General features: G+C 43.6%; 36 non-coding genes across 36 annotated transcripts; all 36 read right to left on the reverse strand.

Annotated features, from left to right (window-relative positions):
• Nucleotides 1-117: 117 nt before the first annotated feature.
• Nucleotides 118-239, reverse strand: TRNAL-CAA (transfer RNA leucine (anticodon CAA)). The gene is made up of 2 exons: nucleotides 202-239; nucleotides 118-163 (listed from the first exon to the last, which is right to left on the reverse strand). It is a non-coding gene; the product is annotated as a tRNA-Leu (tRNA).
• Nucleotides 240-494: 255 nt separating this feature from the next.
• Nucleotides 495-616, reverse strand: TRNAL-CAA (transfer RNA leucine (anticodon CAA)). Its single transcript has 2 exons — nucleotides 579-616; nucleotides 495-540 (listed from the first exon to the last, which is right to left on the reverse strand). It is a non-coding gene; the product is annotated as a tRNA-Leu (tRNA).
• Nucleotides 617-2,191: 1,575 nt separating this feature from the next.
• Nucleotides 2,192-2,313, reverse strand: TRNAL-CAA (transfer RNA leucine (anticodon CAA)). Its single transcript has 2 exons — nucleotides 2,276-2,313; nucleotides 2,192-2,237 (listed from the first exon to the last, which is right to left on the reverse strand). It is a non-coding gene; the product is annotated as a tRNA-Leu (tRNA).
• A 67-nt stretch (nucleotides 2,314-2,380) lies between these two features.
• On the reverse strand, nucleotides 2,381-2,502 carry TRNAL-CAA (transfer RNA leucine (anticodon CAA)). Its single transcript has 2 exons — nucleotides 2,465-2,502; nucleotides 2,381-2,426 (listed from the first exon to the last, which is right to left on the reverse strand). It is a non-coding gene; the product is annotated as a tRNA-Leu (tRNA).
• A 67-nt stretch (nucleotides 2,503-2,569) lies between these two features.
• On the reverse strand, nucleotides 2,570-2,691 carry TRNAL-CAA (transfer RNA leucine (anticodon CAA)). Its single transcript has 2 exons — nucleotides 2,654-2,691; nucleotides 2,570-2,615 (listed from the first exon to the last, which is right to left on the reverse strand). It is a non-coding gene; the product is annotated as a tRNA-Leu (tRNA).
• Nucleotides 2,692-3,511: 820 nt separating this feature from the next.
• On the reverse strand, nucleotides 3,512-3,633 carry TRNAL-CAA (transfer RNA leucine (anticodon CAA)). Its single transcript has 2 exons — nucleotides 3,596-3,633; nucleotides 3,512-3,557 (listed from the first exon to the last, which is right to left on the reverse strand). It is a non-coding gene; the product is annotated as a tRNA-Leu (tRNA).
• A 255-nt stretch (nucleotides 3,634-3,888) lies between these two features.
• Nucleotides 3,889-4,010, reverse strand: TRNAL-CAA (transfer RNA leucine (anticodon CAA)). Its single transcript has 2 exons — nucleotides 3,973-4,010; nucleotides 3,889-3,934 (listed from the first exon to the last, which is right to left on the reverse strand). It is a non-coding gene; the product is annotated as a tRNA-Leu (tRNA).
• Nucleotides 4,011-4,077: 67 nt separating this feature from the next.
• Nucleotides 4,078-4,199, reverse strand: TRNAL-CAA (transfer RNA leucine (anticodon CAA)). The gene is made up of 2 exons: nucleotides 4,162-4,199; nucleotides 4,078-4,123 (listed from the first exon to the last, which is right to left on the reverse strand). It is a non-coding gene; the product is annotated as a tRNA-Leu (tRNA).
• A 1,198-nt stretch (nucleotides 4,200-5,397) lies between these two features.
• On the reverse strand, nucleotides 5,398-5,519 carry TRNAL-CAA (transfer RNA leucine (anticodon CAA)). Its single transcript has 2 exons — nucleotides 5,482-5,519; nucleotides 5,398-5,443 (listed from the first exon to the last, which is right to left on the reverse strand). It is a non-coding gene; the product is annotated as a tRNA-Leu (tRNA).
• A 255-nt stretch (nucleotides 5,520-5,774) lies between these two features.
• On the reverse strand, nucleotides 5,775-5,896 carry TRNAL-CAA (transfer RNA leucine (anticodon CAA)). The gene is made up of 2 exons: nucleotides 5,859-5,896; nucleotides 5,775-5,820 (listed from the first exon to the last, which is right to left on the reverse strand). It is a non-coding gene; the product is annotated as a tRNA-Leu (tRNA).
• Nucleotides 5,897-5,963: 67 nt separating this feature from the next.
• Nucleotides 5,964-6,085, reverse strand: TRNAL-CAA (transfer RNA leucine (anticodon CAA)). The gene is made up of 2 exons: nucleotides 6,048-6,085; nucleotides 5,964-6,009 (listed from the first exon to the last, which is right to left on the reverse strand). It is a non-coding gene; the product is annotated as a tRNA-Leu (tRNA).
• Nucleotides 6,086-6,152: 67 nt separating this feature from the next.
• Nucleotides 6,153-6,274, reverse strand: TRNAL-CAA (transfer RNA leucine (anticodon CAA)). The gene is made up of 2 exons: nucleotides 6,237-6,274; nucleotides 6,153-6,198 (listed from the first exon to the last, which is right to left on the reverse strand). It is a non-coding gene; the product is annotated as a tRNA-Leu (tRNA).
• Nucleotides 6,275-6,341: 67 nt separating this feature from the next.
• Nucleotides 6,342-6,463, reverse strand: TRNAL-CAA (transfer RNA leucine (anticodon CAA)). The gene is made up of 2 exons: nucleotides 6,426-6,463; nucleotides 6,342-6,387 (listed from the first exon to the last, which is right to left on the reverse strand). It is a non-coding gene; the product is annotated as a tRNA-Leu (tRNA).
• A 67-nt stretch (nucleotides 6,464-6,530) lies between these two features.
• Nucleotides 6,531-6,652, reverse strand: TRNAL-CAA (transfer RNA leucine (anticodon CAA)). The gene is made up of 2 exons: nucleotides 6,615-6,652; nucleotides 6,531-6,576 (listed from the first exon to the last, which is right to left on the reverse strand). It is a non-coding gene; the product is annotated as a tRNA-Leu (tRNA).
• A 256-nt stretch (nucleotides 6,653-6,908) lies between these two features.
• On the reverse strand, nucleotides 6,909-7,030 carry TRNAL-CAA (transfer RNA leucine (anticodon CAA)). Its single transcript has 2 exons — nucleotides 6,993-7,030; nucleotides 6,909-6,954 (listed from the first exon to the last, which is right to left on the reverse strand). It is a non-coding gene; the product is annotated as a tRNA-Leu (tRNA).
• Nucleotides 7,031-7,661: 631 nt separating this feature from the next.
• Nucleotides 7,662-7,783, reverse strand: TRNAL-CAA (transfer RNA leucine (anticodon CAA)). Its single transcript has 2 exons — nucleotides 7,746-7,783; nucleotides 7,662-7,707 (listed from the first exon to the last, which is right to left on the reverse strand). It is a non-coding gene; the product is annotated as a tRNA-Leu (tRNA).
• Nucleotides 7,784-8,038: 255 nt separating this feature from the next.
• On the reverse strand, nucleotides 8,039-8,160 carry TRNAL-CAA (transfer RNA leucine (anticodon CAA)). Its single transcript has 2 exons — nucleotides 8,123-8,160; nucleotides 8,039-8,084 (listed from the first exon to the last, which is right to left on the reverse strand). It is a non-coding gene; the product is annotated as a tRNA-Leu (tRNA).
• Nucleotides 8,161-8,227: 67 nt separating this feature from the next.
• TRNAL-CAA (transfer RNA leucine (anticodon CAA)) lies at nucleotides 8,228-8,349 on the reverse strand. The gene is made up of 2 exons: nucleotides 8,312-8,349; nucleotides 8,228-8,273 (listed from the first exon to the last, which is right to left on the reverse strand). It is a non-coding gene; the product is annotated as a tRNA-Leu (tRNA).
• A 1,954-nt stretch (nucleotides 8,350-10,303) lies between these two features.
• TRNAL-CAA (transfer RNA leucine (anticodon CAA)) lies at nucleotides 10,304-10,425 on the reverse strand. The gene is made up of 2 exons: nucleotides 10,388-10,425; nucleotides 10,304-10,349 (listed from the first exon to the last, which is right to left on the reverse strand). It is a non-coding gene; the product is annotated as a tRNA-Leu (tRNA).
• A 67-nt stretch (nucleotides 10,426-10,492) lies between these two features.
• TRNAL-CAA (transfer RNA leucine (anticodon CAA)) lies at nucleotides 10,493-10,614 on the reverse strand. The gene is made up of 2 exons: nucleotides 10,577-10,614; nucleotides 10,493-10,538 (listed from the first exon to the last, which is right to left on the reverse strand). It is a non-coding gene; the product is annotated as a tRNA-Leu (tRNA).
• A 67-nt stretch (nucleotides 10,615-10,681) lies between these two features.
• TRNAL-CAA (transfer RNA leucine (anticodon CAA)) lies at nucleotides 10,682-10,803 on the reverse strand. The gene is made up of 2 exons: nucleotides 10,766-10,803; nucleotides 10,682-10,727 (listed from the first exon to the last, which is right to left on the reverse strand). It is a non-coding gene; the product is annotated as a tRNA-Leu (tRNA).
• A 631-nt stretch (nucleotides 10,804-11,434) lies between these two features.
• On the reverse strand, nucleotides 11,435-11,556 carry TRNAL-CAA (transfer RNA leucine (anticodon CAA)). Its single transcript has 2 exons — nucleotides 11,519-11,556; nucleotides 11,435-11,480 (listed from the first exon to the last, which is right to left on the reverse strand). It is a non-coding gene; the product is annotated as a tRNA-Leu (tRNA).
• Nucleotides 11,557-11,811: 255 nt separating this feature from the next.
• Nucleotides 11,812-11,933, reverse strand: TRNAL-CAA (transfer RNA leucine (anticodon CAA)). The gene is made up of 2 exons: nucleotides 11,896-11,933; nucleotides 11,812-11,857 (listed from the first exon to the last, which is right to left on the reverse strand). It is a non-coding gene; the product is annotated as a tRNA-Leu (tRNA).
• Nucleotides 11,934-12,000: 67 nt separating this feature from the next.
• Nucleotides 12,001-12,122, reverse strand: TRNAL-CAA (transfer RNA leucine (anticodon CAA)). The gene is made up of 2 exons: nucleotides 12,085-12,122; nucleotides 12,001-12,046 (listed from the first exon to the last, which is right to left on the reverse strand). It is a non-coding gene; the product is annotated as a tRNA-Leu (tRNA).
• Nucleotides 12,123-13,320: 1,198 nt separating this feature from the next.
• TRNAL-CAA (transfer RNA leucine (anticodon CAA)) lies at nucleotides 13,321-13,442 on the reverse strand. The gene is made up of 2 exons: nucleotides 13,405-13,442; nucleotides 13,321-13,366 (listed from the first exon to the last, which is right to left on the reverse strand). It is a non-coding gene; the product is annotated as a tRNA-Leu (tRNA).
• A 255-nt stretch (nucleotides 13,443-13,697) lies between these two features.
• TRNAL-CAA (transfer RNA leucine (anticodon CAA)) lies at nucleotides 13,698-13,819 on the reverse strand. The gene is made up of 2 exons: nucleotides 13,782-13,819; nucleotides 13,698-13,743 (listed from the first exon to the last, which is right to left on the reverse strand). It is a non-coding gene; the product is annotated as a tRNA-Leu (tRNA).
• A 67-nt stretch (nucleotides 13,820-13,886) lies between these two features.
• On the reverse strand, nucleotides 13,887-14,008 carry TRNAL-CAA (transfer RNA leucine (anticodon CAA)). The gene is made up of 2 exons: nucleotides 13,971-14,008; nucleotides 13,887-13,932 (listed from the first exon to the last, which is right to left on the reverse strand). It is a non-coding gene; the product is annotated as a tRNA-Leu (tRNA).
• A 67-nt stretch (nucleotides 14,009-14,075) lies between these two features.
• On the reverse strand, nucleotides 14,076-14,197 carry TRNAL-CAA (transfer RNA leucine (anticodon CAA)). Its single transcript has 2 exons — nucleotides 14,160-14,197; nucleotides 14,076-14,121 (listed from the first exon to the last, which is right to left on the reverse strand). It is a non-coding gene; the product is annotated as a tRNA-Leu (tRNA).
• A 67-nt stretch (nucleotides 14,198-14,264) lies between these two features.
• On the reverse strand, nucleotides 14,265-14,386 carry TRNAL-CAA (transfer RNA leucine (anticodon CAA)). The gene is made up of 2 exons: nucleotides 14,349-14,386; nucleotides 14,265-14,310 (listed from the first exon to the last, which is right to left on the reverse strand). It is a non-coding gene; the product is annotated as a tRNA-Leu (tRNA).
• Nucleotides 14,387-14,453: 67 nt separating this feature from the next.
• Nucleotides 14,454-14,575, reverse strand: TRNAL-CAA (transfer RNA leucine (anticodon CAA)). Its single transcript has 2 exons — nucleotides 14,538-14,575; nucleotides 14,454-14,499 (listed from the first exon to the last, which is right to left on the reverse strand). It is a non-coding gene; the product is annotated as a tRNA-Leu (tRNA).
• A 256-nt stretch (nucleotides 14,576-14,831) lies between these two features.
• On the reverse strand, nucleotides 14,832-14,953 carry TRNAL-CAA (transfer RNA leucine (anticodon CAA)). Its single transcript has 2 exons — nucleotides 14,916-14,953; nucleotides 14,832-14,877 (listed from the first exon to the last, which is right to left on the reverse strand). It is a non-coding gene; the product is annotated as a tRNA-Leu (tRNA).
• Nucleotides 14,954-15,584: 631 nt separating this feature from the next.
• TRNAL-CAA (transfer RNA leucine (anticodon CAA)) lies at nucleotides 15,585-15,706 on the reverse strand. The gene is made up of 2 exons: nucleotides 15,669-15,706; nucleotides 15,585-15,630 (listed from the first exon to the last, which is right to left on the reverse strand). It is a non-coding gene; the product is annotated as a tRNA-Leu (tRNA).
• Nucleotides 15,707-15,961: 255 nt separating this feature from the next.
• TRNAL-CAA (transfer RNA leucine (anticodon CAA)) lies at nucleotides 15,962-16,083 on the reverse strand. The gene is made up of 2 exons: nucleotides 16,046-16,083; nucleotides 15,962-16,007 (listed from the first exon to the last, which is right to left on the reverse strand). It is a non-coding gene; the product is annotated as a tRNA-Leu (tRNA).
• A 67-nt stretch (nucleotides 16,084-16,150) lies between these two features.
• On the reverse strand, nucleotides 16,151-16,272 carry TRNAL-CAA (transfer RNA leucine (anticodon CAA)). The gene is made up of 2 exons: nucleotides 16,235-16,272; nucleotides 16,151-16,196 (listed from the first exon to the last, which is right to left on the reverse strand). It is a non-coding gene; the product is annotated as a tRNA-Leu (tRNA).
• An 820-nt stretch (nucleotides 16,273-17,092) lies between these two features.
• On the reverse strand, nucleotides 17,093-17,214 carry TRNAL-CAA (transfer RNA leucine (anticodon CAA)). The gene is made up of 2 exons: nucleotides 17,177-17,214; nucleotides 17,093-17,138 (listed from the first exon to the last, which is right to left on the reverse strand). It is a non-coding gene; the product is annotated as a tRNA-Leu (tRNA).
• A 66-nt stretch (nucleotides 17,215-17,280) lies between these two features.
• On the reverse strand, nucleotides 17,281-17,402 carry TRNAL-CAA (transfer RNA leucine (anticodon CAA)). The gene is made up of 2 exons: nucleotides 17,365-17,402; nucleotides 17,281-17,326 (listed from the first exon to the last, which is right to left on the reverse strand). It is a non-coding gene; the product is annotated as a tRNA-Leu (tRNA).
• Between the last annotated feature and the right edge of the window lie 35 nt (nucleotides 17,403-17,437).

A 17,437-nucleotide genomic window follows, 5' to 3' on the forward strand; every position in this document is an offset into this window, starting at 1 on the left:
GAAACTAAGCCCCTTGAGTCTGGCGCCTTAGACCGCTCGGCCATCCTGACGTGGTCTATTGTAATTTGGACGTTTTATAAATTACATCTCTTGCAGTTAATTTATTAAAATATATCGTGTCAGAAGTGGGATTCGAACCCACGCCCTCATACGAGGACCAGAAAACACACATTCCCGTTTTGAACGAAGGAAAGTAAGCCCCTTGAGTCTGGCACCTTAGACCGCTCGGCCATCCTGACGTGGTCTTTTGTAATTTGGACGTTTTATAAATTACATCTCTTGCAGTTAATTTATTAAAATATATCGTGTCAGAAGTGGGATTCGAACCCACGCCCTCATACGAGGACCAGAAAACACGGATTCACGTTGTGAACGAAAGAACTAAGCCCCTTAAGTCTGGCGCCTTAGACCGCTCGGCAATCCTGACGTGGTCTATTGTAATTTGGACGTTTTATAAATTACGTCTCTTGCAGTTAATTTATTAAATTATATCGTGTCAGAAGTGGGATTCGAACCCACGCCCTCATACGAGGACCAGAAAACACAGATTCACGTTGTGAACGAAGGAAATTAAGCCCCTTGAGTCTGGTGCCTTAGACCGCTCGGCCATCCTGACGTGGTCTATTGTAATTTGGACGTTTTATAAATTACATCTCTTGCAGTTAATTTATTAAATTATATCGTGTCAGAAGTGGGCTTCGAACCCACGCCCTCATACGAGGACCAAAACACAGACTCACGTTGTGAACGAAGGAAAGTAAGCCCCTTGAGTCTGGCGCCTTGGACCGCTCGGCCATCGTGACGTGGTCTATTGTAATTTGGACGTTTTATAAATTACGTCTCTTGCAGTTAATTTATTAAATTATATCGTGTCAGAAGTGGGCTTCGAACCCACGCCCTCATACGAGGACCAGAAAACACGGATTCACGTTGTGAACGAAAGAACTAAGCCCCTTAAGTCTGGCGCCTTAGACCGCTCGGCAATCCTGACGTGGTCTCTTGTAATTTGGACGTTTTATAAATTACATCTCTTGCAGTTAATTTATAAAATATATCGTGTCAGAAGTGGGATTCGAACCCACGTCCTCATACGAGGACCAGAAAACACACATTCCCGTTTTGAACGAAGGAAAGTAAGCCCCTTGAGTCTGGCACCTTAGACCGCTCGGCAATCCTGACGTGGTCTATTGTAATTTAGACGTTTTATAAATTACGTCTCTTGCAGTTAATTTATTAAATTATATCGTGTCAGAAGTGGGATTCGAACCCAGGCGCTCATACGAGGACCAGAAAACACAGATTCACGTTGTGAACGAAGGAAAGTAAGCCCCTTGAAACTGGCGCCTTAGACCGCTCGGCCATCCTGACGTGGTCTATTGTAATTTGGACGTTTTATAAATTACATCTCTTGCAGTTAATTTATTAAAATATATCGTGTCAGAAGTGGGATTCGAACCCACGCCCTCATACGAGGACCAGAAAACACACATTCACGTTGTGAATGAAGGAAAGTAAGCCCCTTGAGTCTGGCGCCTTAGACCGCTCGGGCATCCTGACGTGGTCTCTTGTAATTTTGACGATTTATAAATTACATCTCTTCTAGTTAAATTCATAAAACATATCGTGTCAGAAGTGGGATTCGAACCCACGCCCTTATACGAGGACCAGAAAACACAGATTCACGTTGTGAACGAAGGAAACTAAGCCCCTTGAGTCTGGCGCCTTAGACCGCTCGGCCATCCTGACGTGGTCTATTGTAATTTGGACGTTTTATAAATTACATCTCTTGCAGTTAATTTATTAAAATATATCGTGTCAGAAGTGGGATTCGAACCCACGCCCTCATACGAGGACCAGAAAACACACATTCCCGTTTTGAACGAAGGAAAGTAAGCCCATTGAGTCTGGCACCTTAGACCGCTCGGCAATCCTGACGTGGTCTATTGTAATTTGGACGTTTTATAAATTACGTCTCTTGCAGTTAATTTATTAAATTATATCGTGTCAGAAGTGGGATTCGAACCCACGCGCTCATACGAGGACCAGAAAACACAGATTCACGTTGTGAACGAAGGAAAGTAAGCCCCTTGAAACTGGCGCCTTAGACCGCTCGGCCATCCTGACGTGGTCTATTGTAATTTGGACGTTTTATAAATTACATCTCTTGCAGTTAATTTATTAAAATATATCGTGTCAGAAGTGGGATTCGAACCCACGCCCTCATACGAGGACCAGAAAACACACATTCACGTTGTGAATGAAGGAAAGTAAGCCCCTTGAGTCTGGCGCCTTAGACCGCTCGGCCATCCTGACGTGGTCTCTTGTAATTTTGACGATTTGTAAATTACATCTCTTCTAGTTAATTTCATAAAACATATCGTGTCAGAAGTGGGATTCGAACCCACGCCCTCATACGAGGACCAGAAAACACACATTCCCGTTTTGAACGAAGGAAAGTAAGCCCCTTGAGTCTGGCACCTTAGACCGCTCGGCCATCCTGACGTGGTCTTTTGTAATTTGGACGTTTTATAAATTACATCTCTTGCAGTTAATTTATTAAAATATATCGTGTCAGAAGTGGGATTCGAACCCACGCCCTCATACGAGGACCAGAAAACACACATTCCCGTTTTGAACGAAGGAAAGTAAGCCCCTTGAGTCTGGCACCTTAGACCGCTCGGCCATCCTGACGTGGTCTTTTGTAATTTGGACGATTTATAAATTACATCTCTTCTAGTTAATTTCATAAAACATATCGTGTCAGAAGTGAGATTTGAACCCTTGCCCTCAAACGAGGACCAGAATACACGGATTCACGTTGTGAACGAAAGAACTAAGCCCCTTAAGTCTGGCGCCTTAGACCGCTCGGCAATCCTGACGTGGTCTATTGTAATTTGGACGTTTTATAAATTACATCTCTTGCAGTTAATTTATTAAATTATATCGTGTCAGAAGTGGGCTTCGAACCCACGCCCTCATACGAGGACCAAAACACAGACTCACGTTGGGAACGAAGGAAAGTAAGCCCCTTGAGTCTGGCGCCTTGGACCGCTCGGCCATCCTGACGTGGTCTCTTGTAATTTGGACGTTTTATAAATTACATCTCTTGCAGTTAATTTATTAAAATATATCGTGTCAGAAGTGGGATTCGAACCCACGCCCTTATACGAGGACCAGAAAACACACATTCCTGTTTTGAACGAAGGAAAGTAAGCCCCTTGAGTCTGGCACCTTAGACCGCTCGGCAATCCTGACGTGGTCTCTTGTAATTTGGACGTTTTATAAATTACATCTCTTCTAGTTAATTTCATAAAACATATCGTGTCAGAAGTGGGATTCGAACCCACGCCCTTATACGAGGACCAGAAAATACAGATTCACGTTGTGAACGAAGGAAACTAAGCCCCTTGAGTCTGGCGCCTTAGACCGCTCGGCCATCCTGACGTGGTCTATTGTAATTTGGACGTTTTATAAATTACATCTCTTGCAGTTAATTTATTAAAATATATCGTGTCAGAAGTGGGATTCGAACCCACGCCCTCATACGAGGACCAGAAAGTACACATTCCCGTTTTGAACGAAGGAAAGTAAGCCCCTTGAGTCTGGCACCTTAGACCGCTCGGCCATCCTGACGTGGTCTTTTGTAATTTGGACGTTTTATAAATTACATCTCTTGCAGTTAAATTATTAAAATATATCGTGTCAGAAGTGGGATTCGAACCCACGCCCTCATACGAGGACCAGAAAACACGGATTCACGTTGTGAACGAAAGAACTAAGCCCCTTAAGTCTGGCGCCTTAGACCGCTCGGCAATCCTGACGTGGTCTATTGTAATTTGGACGTTTTATAAATTACGTCTCTTACAGTTAATTTATTAAATTATATCGTGTCAGAAGTGGGATTCGAACCCACGCCCTCGTACGAGCACCAGAAAACACAGATTCACGTTATGAACGAAGGAAAGTAAGCCCCTTGAGTCTGGCGCCTTAGACCGCTCGGCCATCCTGACGTGGTCTATTGTAATTTGGACGTTTTATAAATTACATCTCTTGCAGTTAATTTATTAAAATATATCGTGTCAGAAGTGGGTTTCGAACCCACGCCCTCATACGAGGACCAGAAAACACACATTCACGTTGTGAATGAAGGAAAGTAAGTCCCTTGAGTCTGGCGCCTTAGACCGCTCGGCCATCCTGACGTGGTCTTTAGTAATTTGGACGTTTTATAAATTACATCTCTTGCAGTTAATTTATTAAAATATATCGTGTCAGAAGTGGGATTCGAACCCACGCCCTTATACGAGGACCAGAAAACACACATTCCCGTTTTGAACGAAGGAAAGTAAGCCCCTTGAGTCTGGCACCTTAGACCGCTCGGCCATCCTGACGTGGTCCTTTGTAATTTGGACGATTTATAAATTACATCTCTTCTAGTTAATTTCATAAAACATATCGTGTCAGAAGTGAGATTTGAACCCTTGCCCTCAAACGAGGACCAGAATACACGGATTCACGTTGTGAACGAAAGAACTAAGCCCCTTAAGTCTGGCGCCTTAGACCGCTCGGCAATCCTGACGTGGTCTATTGTAATTTGGACGTTTTATAAATTACATCTCTTGCAGTTAATTTATTAAATTATATCGTGTCAGAAGTGGGCTTCGAACCCACGCCCTCATACGAGGACCAAAACACAGACTCACGTTGTGAACGAAGGAAAGTAAGCCCCTTGAGTCTGGCGCCTTGGACCGCTCGGCCATCCTGACGTGGTCTCTTGTAATTTGGACGTTTTATAAATTACATCTCTTGCAGTTAATTTATTAAAATATATCGTGTCAGAAGTGGGATTCGAACCCACGCCCTCATACGAGGACCAGAAAACACACATTCCCGTTTTGAACGAAGGAAAGTAAGCCCCTTGAGTCTGGCACCTTAGACCGCTCGGCAATCCCGACGTGGTCTCTTGTAATTTGGACGTTTTATAAATTACATCTCTTGCAGTTAATTTATTAAAATATATCGTGTCAGAAGTAGGATTCGAACCCACGCCCTCATACGAGGACCAGAAAACACACATTCACGTTGTGAATGAAGGAAAGTAAGCCCCTTGAGTCTGGCGCCTTAGACCGCTCGGCCATCCTGACGTGGTCTCTTGTAATTTTGACGATTTATAAATTACATCTCTTCTAGTTAATTTCATAAAACATATCGTGTCAGAAGTGGGATTCGAACCCACGCCCTTATACGAGGACCAGAAAATACAGATTCACGTTGTGAACGAAGGAAACTAAGCCCCTTGAGTCTGGCGCCTTAGACCGCTCGGCCATCCTGACGTGGTCTATTGTAATTTGGACGTTTTATAAATTACATCTCTTGCAGTTAATTTATTAAAATATATCGTGTCAGAAGTGGGATTCGAACCCACGCCCTCATACGAGGACCAGAAAGTACACATTCCCGTTTTGAACGAAGGAAAGTAAGCCCCTTGAGTCTGGCACCTTAGACCGCTCGGCCATCCTGACGTGGTCTTTTGTAATTTGGACGTTTTATAAATTACATCTCTTGCAGTTAAATTATTAAAATATATCGTGTCAGAAGTGGGATTCGAACCCACGCCCTCATACGAGGACCAGAAAACACGGATTCACGTTGTGAACGAAAGAACTAAGCCCCTTAAGTCTGGCGCCTTAGACCGCTCGGCAATCCTGACGTGGTCTATTGTAATTTGGACGTTTTATAAATTACGTCTCTTACAGTTAATTTATTAAATTATATCGTGTCAGAAGTGGGATTCGAACCCACGCCCTCGTACGAGGACCAGAAAACACAGATTCACGTTATGAACGAAGGAAAGTAAGCCCCTTGAGTCTGGCGCCTTAGACCGCTCGGCCATCCTGACGTGGTCTATTGTAATTTGGACGTTTTATAAATTACATCTCTTGCAGTTAATTTATTAAAATATATCGTGTCAGAAGTGGGTTTCGAACCCACGCCCTCATACGAGGACCAGAAAACACACATTCACGTTGTGAATGAAGGAAAGTAAGCCCCTTGAGTCTGGCGCCTTAGACCGCTCGGCCATCCTGACGTGGTCTCATGTAATTTTGACGATTTGTAAATTACATCTCTTCTAGTTAATTTCATAAAACGTATCGTGTCAGAAGTGGGATTCGAACCCACGCCCTCATACGAGGACCAGAAAACACAGATTCACGTTGTGAACGAAGGAAATTAAGCCCCTTGAGTCTGGCGCCTTAGACCGCTCGGCCATCCTGACGTGGTCTATTGTAATTTGGACGTTTTATAAATTACATCTCTTGCAGTTAATTTATTAAAATATATCGTGTCAGAAGTGGGATTCGAACCCACACCCTCATACGAGGACCAGAAAACACACATTCACGTTGTGAATGAAGGAAAGTAAGCCCCTTGAGTCTGGCGCCTTAGACCGCTCGGCCATCCTGACGTGGTCTCTTGAAATTTTGACGATTTGTAAATTACATCTCTTCTAGTTAATTTCATAAAACATATCGTGTCAGAAGTGGGATTCGAACCCACGCCCTCATACGAGGACCAGAAAACACACATTCCCGTTTTGAACGAAGGAAAGTAAGCCCCTTGAGTCTGGCACCTTAGACCGCTCGGCCATCCTGACGTGGTCTTTTGTAATTTGGACGTTTTATAAATTACATCTCTTCCAGTTAATTTCATAAAACATATCGTGTCAGAAGTGGGATTCGAACCCACGCCCTTATACGAGGACCAGAAAACACAGATTCACGTTGTGAACGAAGGAAAGTAAGCCCCTTGAGTTTGGCGCCTTAGACCGCTCGGCCATCCTGACGTGGTCTATTGTAATTTGGACGTTTTATAAATTACATCTCTTGCAGTTAATTTATTAAAATATATCGTGTCAGAAGTGGGATTCGAACCCACGCCCTCATACGAGGACCAGAAAACACACATTCCCGTTTTGAACGAAGGAAAGTAAGCCCCTTGAGTCTGGCACCTTAGACCGCTCGGCCATCCTGACGTGGTCTTTTGTAATTTGGACGATTTATAAATTACATCTCTTCTAGTTAATTTCATAAAACATATCGTGTCAGAAGTGAGATTTGAACCCTTGCCCTCAAACGAGGACCAGAATACACGGATTCTTGTTGTGAACGAAAGAACTAAGCCCCTTAAGTCTGGCGCCTTAGACCGCTCGGCAATCCTGACGTGGTCTATTGTAATTTGGACGTTTTATAAATTACATCTCTTGCAGTTAATTTATTAAATTATATCGTGTCAGAAGTGGGCTTCGAACCCACGCCCTCATACGAGGACCAAAACACAGACTCACTTTGTGAACGAAGGAAAGTAAGCCCCTTGAGTCTGGCGCCTTGGCCCGCTCGGCCATCCTGACGTGGTCTCTTGTAATTTGGACGTTTTATAAATTACATCTCTTGCAGTTAATTTATTAAAATATATCGTGTCAGAAGTGGGATTCGAACCCACGCCCTCATACGAGGACCAGAAAACACACATTTCCGTTTTGAACGAAGGAAAGTAAGCCCCTTGAGTCTGGCACCTTAGACCGCTCGGCAATCCTGACGTGGTCTCTTGTAATTTGGACGTTTTATAAATTACATCTCTTGCAGTTAATTTATTAAAATATATCGTGTCAGAAGTGGGATTCGAACCCACGCCCTCATACGAGGACCAGAAAATACACATTCCCGTTTTGAACGAGGGAAAGTAAGCCCCTTGAGTCTGGCACCTTAGACCGCTCGGCCATCCTGACGTGGTCTTTTGTAATTTGGACGTTTTATAAATTACATCTCTTGCAGTTAATTTATTAAAATATATCGTGTCAGAAGTGGGATTCGAACCCACGCCCTTATACGAGGACCAGAAAACACGGATTCACGTTGTGAACGAAAGAACTAAGCCCCTTAAGTCTGGCGCCTTAGACCGCTCGGCAATCCTGACGTGGTCTATTGTAATTTGGACGTTTTATAAATTACGTCTCTTACAGTTAATTTATTAAATTATATCGTGTCAGAAGTGGGATTCGAACCCACGCCCTCATACGAGGACCAGAAAACACAGATTCACGTTGTGAACGAAGGAAAGTAAGCCCCTTGAGTCTGGCGCCTTAGACCGCTCGGCCATCCTGACGTGGTCTATTGTAATTTGGACGTTTTAAAAATTACATCTCTTGCAGTTAATTTATTAAAATATATCGTGTCAGAAGTGGGTTTCGAACCCACGCCCTCATACGAGGACCAGAAAACACACATTCACGTTGTGAATGAAGGAAAGTAAGCCCCTTGAGTCTGGCGCCTTAGACCGCTCGGCCATCCTGACGTGGTCTCATGTAATTTTGACGATTTGTAAATTACATCTCTTCTAGTTAATTTCATAAAACATATCGTGTCAGAAGTGAGATTCGAACCCACGCCCTCATACGAGGACCAGAAAACACACATTCCCGTTTTGAACGAAGGAAAGTAAGCCCCTTGAGTCTGGCACCTTAGACCGCTCGGCCATCCTGACGTGGTCTTTTGTAATTTGGATGTTTTATAAATTACATCTCTTCCAGTTAATTTCATAAAACATATCGTGTCAGAAGTGGGATTCGAACCCACGCCCTTATACGAGGACCAGAAAACACAGATTCACGTTGTGAACGAAGGAAAGTAAGCCCCTTGAGTTTGGCGCCTTAGACCGCTCGGCCATCCTGACGTGGTCTATTGTAATTTGAACGTTTTATAAATTACATCTTTTGCAGTTAATTTATTAAAATATATCGTGTCAGAAGTGGGATTCGAACCCACGCCCTCAAACGAGGACCAGAATACACGGATTCACGTTGTGAACGAAAGAACTAAGCCCCTTAAGTCTGGCGCCTTAGACCGCTCGGCAATCCTGACGTGGTCTATTGTAATTTGGACGTTTTATAAATTACATCTCTTGCAGTTAATTTATTTAATTATATCGTGTCAGAAGTGGGCTTCGAACCCACGCCCTCATACGAGGACCAGAAAACACGGATTCACGTTGTGAACGAAAGAACTAAGCCCCTTAAGTCTGGCGCCTTAGACCGCTCGGCAATCCTGACGTGGTCTCTTGTAATTTGGACGTTTTATAAATTACATCTCTTGCAGTTAATTTATAAAATATATCGTGTCAGAAGTGGGATTCGAACCCACGTCCTCATACGAGGACCAGAAAACACACATTCCCGTTTTGAACGAAGGAAAGTAAGCCCCTTGAGTCTGGCACCTTAGACCGCTCGGCAATCCTGACGTGGTCTATTGTAATTTAGACGTTTTATAAATTACGTCTCTTGCAGTTAATTTATTAAATTATATCGTGTCAGAAGTGGGATTCGAACCCAGGCGCTCATACGAGGACCAGAAAACACAGATTCACGTTGTGAACGAAGGAAAGTAAGCCCCTTGAAACTGGCGCCTTAGACCGCTCGGCCATCCTGACGTGGTCTATTGTAATTTGGACGTTTTATAAATTACATCTCTTGCAGTTAATTTATTAAAATATATCGTGTCAGAAGTGGGATTCGAACCCACGCCCTCATACGAGGACCAGAAAACACACATTCACGTTGTGAATGAAGGAAAGTAAGCCCCTTGAGTCTGGCGCCTTAGACCGCTCGGGCATCCTGACGTGGTCTCTTGTAATTTTGACGATTTATAAATTACATCTCTTCTAGTTAAATTCATAAAACATATCGTGTCAGAAGTGGGATTCGAACCCACGCCCTTATACGAGGACCAGAAAACACAGATTCACGTTGTGAACGAAGGAAACTAAGCCCCTTGAGTCTGGCGCCTTAGACCGCTCGGCCATCCTGACGTGGTCTATTGTAATTTGGACGTTTTATAAATTACATCTCTTGCAGTTAATTTATTAAAATATATCGTGTCAGAAGTGGGATTCGAACCCACGCCCTCATACGAGGACCAGAAAACACACATTCCCGTTTTGAACGAAGGAAAGTAAGCCCATTGAGTCTGGCACCTTAGACCGCTCGGCAATCCTGACGTGGTCTATTGTAATTTGGACGTTTTATAAATTACGTCTCTTGCAGTTAATTTATTAAATTATATCGTGTCAGAAGTGGGATTCGAACCCACGCGCTCATACGAGGACCAGAAAACACAGATTCACGTTGTGAACGAAGGAAAGTAAGCCCCTTGAAACTGGCGCCTTAGACCGCTCGGCCATCCTGACGTGGTCTATTGTAATTTGGACGTTTTATAAATTACATCTCTTGCAGTTAATTTATTAAAATATATCGTGTCAGAAGTGGGATTCGAACCCACGCCCTCATACGAGGACCAGAAAACACACATTCACGTTGTGAATGAAGGAAAGTAAGCCCCTTGAGTCTGGCGCCTTAGACCGCTCGGCCATCCTGACGTGGTCTCTTGTAATTTTGACGATTTGTAAATTACATCTCTTCTAGTTAATTTCATAAAACATATCGTGTCAGAAGTGGGATTCGAACCCACGCCCTCATACGAGGACCAGAAAAGACACATTCCCGTTTTGAACGAAGGAAAGTAAGCCCCTTGAGTCTGGCACCTTAGACCGCTCGGCCATCCTGACGTGGTCTTTTGTAATTTGGACGTTTTATAAATTACATCTCTTGCAGTTAATTTATTAAAATATATCGTGTCAGAAGTGGGATTCGAACCCACGCCCTCATACGAGGACCAGAAAACACACATTCCCGTTTTGAACGAAGGAAAGTAAGCCCCTTGAGTCTGGCACCTTAGACCGCTCGGCCATCCTGACGTGGTCTTTTGTAATTTGGACGATTTATAAATTACATCTCTTCTAGTTAATTTCATAAAACATATCGTGTCAGAAGTGAGATTTGAACCCTTGCCCTCAAACGAGGACCAGAATACACGGATTCACGTTGTGAACGAAAGAACTAAGCCCCTTAAGTCTGGCGCCTTAGACCGCTCGGCAATCCTGACGTGGTCTATTGTAATTTGGACGTTTTATAAATTACATCTCTTGCAGTTAATTTATTAAATTATATCGTGTCAGAAGTGGGCTTCGAACCCACGCCCTCATACGAGGACCAAAACACAGACTCACGTTGGGAACGAAGGAAAGTAAGCCCCTTGAGTCTGGCACCTTAGACCGCTCGGCAATCCTGACGTGGTCTCTTGTAATTTGGACGTTTTATAAATTACATCTCTTCTAGTTAATTTCATAAAACATATCGTGTCAGAAGTGGGATTCGAACCCACGCCCTTATACGAGGACCAGAAAATACAGATTCACGTTGTGAACGAAGGAAACTAAGCCCCTTGAGTCTGGCGCCTTAGACCGCTCGGCCATCCTGACGTGGTCTATTGTAATTTGGACGTTTTATAAATTACATCTCTTGCAGTTAATTTATTAAAATATATCGTGTCAGAAGTGGGATTCGAACCCACGCCCTCATACGAGGACCAGAAAGTACACATTCCCGTTTTGAACGAAGGAAAGTAAGCCCCTTGAGTCTGGCACCTTAGACCGCTCGGCCATCCTGACGTGGTCTTTTGTAATTTGGACGTTTTATAAATTACATCTCTTGCAGTTAAATTATTAAAATATATCGTGTCAGAAGTGGGATTCGAACCCACGCCCTCATACGAGGACCAGAAAACACGGATTCACGTTGTGAACGAAAGAACTAAGCCCCTTAAGTCTGGCGCCTTAGACCGCTCGGCAATCCTGACGTGGTCTATTGTAATTTGGACGTTTTATAAATTACGTCTCTTACAGTTAATTTATTAAATTATATCGTGTCAGAAGTGGGATTCGAACCCACGCCCTCGTACGAGCACCAGAAAACACAGATTCACGTTATGAACGAAGGAAAGTAAGCCCCTTGAGTCTGGCGCCTTAGACCGCTCGGCCATCCTGACGTGGTCTATTGTAATTTGGACGTTTTATAAATTACATCTCTTGCAGTTAATTTATTAAAATATATCGTGTCAGAAGTGGGTTTCGAACCCACGCCCTCATACGAGGACCAGAAAACACACATTCACGTTGTGAATGAAGGAAAGTAAGTCCCTTGAGTCTGGCGCCTTAGACCGCTCGGCCATCCTGACGTGGTCTTTAGTAATTTGGACGTTTTATAAATTACATCTCTTGCAGTTAATTTATTAAAATATATCGTGTCAGAAGTGGGATTCGAACCCACGCCCTTATACGAGGACCAGAAAACACACATTCCCGTTTTGAACGAAGGAAAGTAAGCCCCTTGAGTCTGGCACCTTAGACCGCTCGGCCATCCTGACGTGGTCCTTTGTAATTTGGACGATTTATAAATTACATCTCTTCTAGTTAATTTCATAAAACATATCGTGTCAGAAGTGAGATTTGAACCCTTGCCCTCAAACGAGGACCAGAATACACGGATTCACGTTGTGAACGAAAGAACTAAGCCCCTTAAGTCTGGCGCCTTAGACCGCTCGGCAATCCTGACGTGGTCTATTGTAATTTGGACGTTTTATAAATTACATCTCTTGCAGTTAATTTATTAAATTATATCGTGTCAGAAGTGGGCTTCGAACCCACGCCCTCATACGAGGACCAAAACACAGACTCACGTTGTGAACGAAGGAAAGTAAGCCCCTTGAGTCTGGCGCCTTGGACCGCTCGGCCATCCTGACGTGGTCTCTTGTAATTTGGACGTTTTATAAATTACATCTCTTGCAGTTAATTTATTAAAATATATCGTGTCAGAAGTGGGATTCGAACCCACGCCCTCATACGAGGACCAGAAAACACACATTCCCGTTTTGAACGAAGGAAAGTAAGCCCCTTGAGTCTGGCACCTTAGACCGCTCGGCAATCCCGACGTGGTCTCTTGTAATTTGGACGTTTTATAAATTACATCTCTTGCAGTTAATTTATTAAAATATATCGTGTCAGAAGTAGGATTCGAACCCACGCCCTCATACGAGGACCAGAAAACACACATTCACGTTGTGAATGAAGGAAAGTAAGCCCCTTGAGTCTGGCGCCTTAGACCGCTCGGCCATCCTGACGTGGTCTCTTGTAATTTTGACGATTTATAAATTACATCTCTTCTAGTTAATTTCATAAAACATATCGTGTCAGAAGTGGGATTCGAACCCACGCCCTTATACGAGGACCAGAAAATACAGATTCACGTTGTGAACGAAGGAAACTAAGCCCCTTGAGTCTGGCGCCTTAGACCGCTCGGCCATCCTGACGTGGTCTATTGTAATTTGGACGTTTTATAAATTACATCTCTTGCAGTTAATTTATTAAAATATATCGTGTCAGAAGTGGGATTCGAACCCACGCCCTCATACGAGGACCAGAAAGTACACATTCCCGTTTTGAACGAAGGAAAGTAAGCCCCTTGAGTCTGGCACCTTAGACCGCTCGGCCATCCTGACGTGGTCTTTTGTAATTTGGACGTTTTATAAATTACATCTCTTGCAGTTAAATTATTAAAATATATCGTGTCAGAAGTGGGATTCGAACCCACGCCCTCATACGAGGACCAGAAAACACGGATTCACGTTGTGAACGAAAGAACTAAGCCCCTTAAGTCTGGCGCCTTAGACCGCTCGGCAATCCTGACGTGGTCTATTGTAATTTGGACGTTTTATAAATTACGTCTCTTACAGTTAATTTATTAAATTATATCGTGTCAGAAGTGGGATTCGAACCCACGCCCTCGTACGAGGACCAGAAAACACAGATTCACGTTATGAACGAAGGAAAGTAAGCCCCTTGAGTCTGGCGCCTTAGACCGCTCGGCCATCCTGACGTGGTCTATTGTAATTTGGACGTTTTATAAATTACATCTCTTGCAGTTAATTTATTAAAATATATCGTGTCAGAAGTGGGTTTCGAACCCACGCCCTCATACGAGGACCAGAAAACACACATTCACGTTGTGAATGAAGGAAAGTAAGCCCCTTGAGTCTGGCGCCTTAGACCGCTCGGCCATCCTGACGTGGTCTCATGTAATTTTGACGATTTGTAAATTACATCTCTTCTAGTTAATTTCATAAAACGTATCGTGTCAGAAGTGGGATTCGAACCCACGCCCTCATACGAGGACCAGAAAACACAGATTCACGTTGTGAACGAAGGAAATTAAGCCCCTTGAGTCTGGCGCCTTAGACCGCTCGGCCATCCTGACGTGGTCTATTGTAATTTGGACGTTTTATAAATTACATCTCTTGCAGTTAATTTATTAAAATATATCGTGTCAGAAGTGGGATTCGAACCCACACCCTCATACGAGGACCAGAAAACACACATTCACGTTGTGAATGAAGGAAAGTAAGCCCCTTGAGTCTGGCGCCTTAGACCGCTCGGCCATCCTGACGTGGTCTCTTGAAATTTTGACGATTTGTAAATTACATCTCTTCTAGTTAATTTCATAAAACATATCGTGTCAGAAGTGGGATTCGAACCCACGCCCTCATACGAGGACCAGAAAACACACATTCCCGTTTTGAACGAAGGAAAGTAAGCCCCTTGAGTCTGGCACCTTAGACCGCTCGGCCATCCTGACGTGGTCTTTTGTAATTTGGACGTTTTATAAATTACATCTCTTCCAGTTAATTTCATAAAACATATCGTGTCAGAAGTGGGATTCGAACCCACGCCCTTATACGAGGACCAGAAAACACAGATTCACGTTGTGAACGAAGGAAAGTAAGCCCCTTGAGTTTGGCGCCTTAGACCGCTCGGCCATCCTGACGTGGTCTATTGTAATTTGGACGTTTTATAAATTACATCTCTTGCAGTTAATTTATTAAAATATATCGTGTCAGAAGTGGGATTCGAACCCACGCCCTCATACGAGGACCAGAAAACACACATTCCCGTTTTGAACGAAGGAAAGTAAGCCCCTTGAGTCTGGCACCTTAGACCGCTCGGCCATCCTGACGTGGTCTTTTGTAATTTGGACGATTTATAAATTACATCTCTTCTAGTTAATTTCATAAAACATATCGTGTCAGAAGTGAGATTTGAACCCTTGCCCTCAAACGAGGACCAGAATACACGGATTCTTGTTGTGAACGAAAGAACTAAGCCCCTTAAGTCTGGCGCCTTAGACCGCTCGGCAATCCTGACGTGGTCTATTGTAATTTGGACGTTTTATAAATTACATCTCTTGCAGTTAATTTATTAAATTATATCGTGTCAGAAGTGGGCTTCGAACCCACGCCCTCATACGAGGACCAAAACACAGACTCACTTTGTGAACGAAGGAAAGTAAGCCCCTTGAGTCTGGCGCCTTGGCCCGCTCGGCCATCCTGACGTGGTCTCTTGTAATTTGGACGTTTTATAAATTACATCTCTTGCAGTTAATTTATTAAAATATATCGTGTCAGAAGTGGGATTCGAACCCACGCCCTCATACGAGGACCAGAAAACACACATTTCCGTTTTGAACGAAGGAAAGTAAGCCCCTTGAGTCTGGCACCTTAGACCGCTCGGCAATCCTGACGTGGTCTCTTGTAATTTGGACGTTTTATAAATTACATCTCTTGCAGTTAATTTATTAAAATATATCGTGTCAGAAGTGGGATTCGAACCCACGCCCTCATACGAGGACCAGAAAATACACATTCCCGTTTTGAACGAGGGAAAGTAAGCCCCTTGAGTCTGGCACCTTAGACCGCTCGGCCATCCTGACGTGGTCTTTTGTAATTTGGACGTTTTATAAATTACATCTCTTGCAGTTAATTTATTAAAATATATCGTGTCAGAAGTGGGATTCGAACCCACGCCCTTATACGAGGACCAGAAAACACGGATTCACGTTGTGAACGAAAGAACTAAGCCCCTTAAGTCTGGCGCCTTAGACCGCTCGGCAATCCTGACGTGGTCTATTGTAATTTGGACGTTTTATAAATTACGTCTCTTACAGTTAATTTATTAAATTATATCGTGTCAGAAGTGGGATTCGAACCCACGCCCTCATACGAGGACCAGAAAACACAGATTCACGTTGTGAACGAAGGAAAGTAAGCCCCTTGAGTCTGGCGCCTTAGACCGCTCGGCCATCCTGACGTGGTCTATTGTAATTTGGACGTTTTAAAAATTACATCTCTTGCAGTTAATTTATTAAAATATATCGTGTCAGAAGTGGGTTTCGAACCCACGCCCTCATACGAGGACCAGAAAACACACATTCACGTTGTGAATGAAGGAAAGTAAGCCCCTTGAGTCTGGCGCCTTAGACCGCTCGGCCATCCTGACGTGGTCTCATGTAATTTTGACGATTTGTAAATTACATCTCTTCTAGTTAATTTCATAAAACATATCGTGTCAGAAGTGAGATTCGAACCCACGCCCTCATACGAGGACCAGAAAACACACATTCCCGTTTTGAACGAAGGAAAGTAAGCCCCTTGAGTCTGGCACCTTAGACCGCTCGGCCATCCTGACGTGGTCTTTTGTAATTTGGATGTTTTATAAATTACATCTCTTCCAGTTAATTTCATAAAACATATCGTGTCAGAAGTGGGATTCGAACCCACGCCCTTATACGAGGACCAGAAAACACAGATTCACGTTGTGAACGAAGGAAAGTAAGCCCCTTGAGTTTGGCGCCTTAGACCGCTCGGCCATCCTGACGTGGTCTATTGTAATTTGAACGTTTTATAAATTACATCTTTTGCAGTTAATTTATTAAAATATATCGTGTCAGAAGTGGGATTCGAACCCACGCCCTCAAACGAGGACCAGAATACACGGATTCACGTTGTGAACGAAAGAACTAAGCCCCTTAAGTCTGGCGCCTTAGACCGCTCGGCAATCCTGACGTGGTCTATTGTAATTTGGACGTTTTATAAATTACATCTCTTGCAGTTAATTTATTTAATTATATCGTGTCAGAAGTGGGCTTCGAACCCACGCCCTCATACGAGGACCAAAGCACAGACTCACGTTGTGAACGAAGGAAAGTAAGCCCCTTGAGTCTGGCGCCTTAGACCGCTCGGCCATCCTGACGTGGTCTGTTGTATTTTGGACGTTTTATAAATTATATCTCTTGCAGTTAATTTATTAAAATATATCGTGTCAGAAGTGGGATTCGAACCCACGCCCTCATACGAGGACCAGAAAACACAGATACACGTTGTGAACGAAGGAAACTAACCCCCTTGAGTCTGGCGCCTTAGACCGCTCGGCCATCCTGACGTGGTCTCTTGTAATTTGGACGTTTTATAATTACATCTCTTCCAGTTAATTTATTAAAATATATCGTGTCAGAAGTGGGATTCGAACCCACGCCCTCATACGAGGACCAGAAAACACAGATTCACGTTGTGAACGGAGGAAAGTAAGCCCCTTGAGTCTGGCGCCTTAGACCGCTCGGCCATCCTGACGTGGTCTCTTGTATTGTGGACGTTTTATAAATTAC

The sequence above is a fragment of the Phalangium opilio genome, unplaced genomic scaffold (assembly GCF_054372755.1).
Source record: "Phalangium opilio isolate 3A_F unplaced genomic scaffold, DU_Popi_V2 ptg000098l_1, whole genome shotgun sequence".
NCBI lineage: Eukaryota > Metazoa > Arthropoda > Arachnida > Opiliones > Phalangiidae > Phalangium > Phalangium opilio.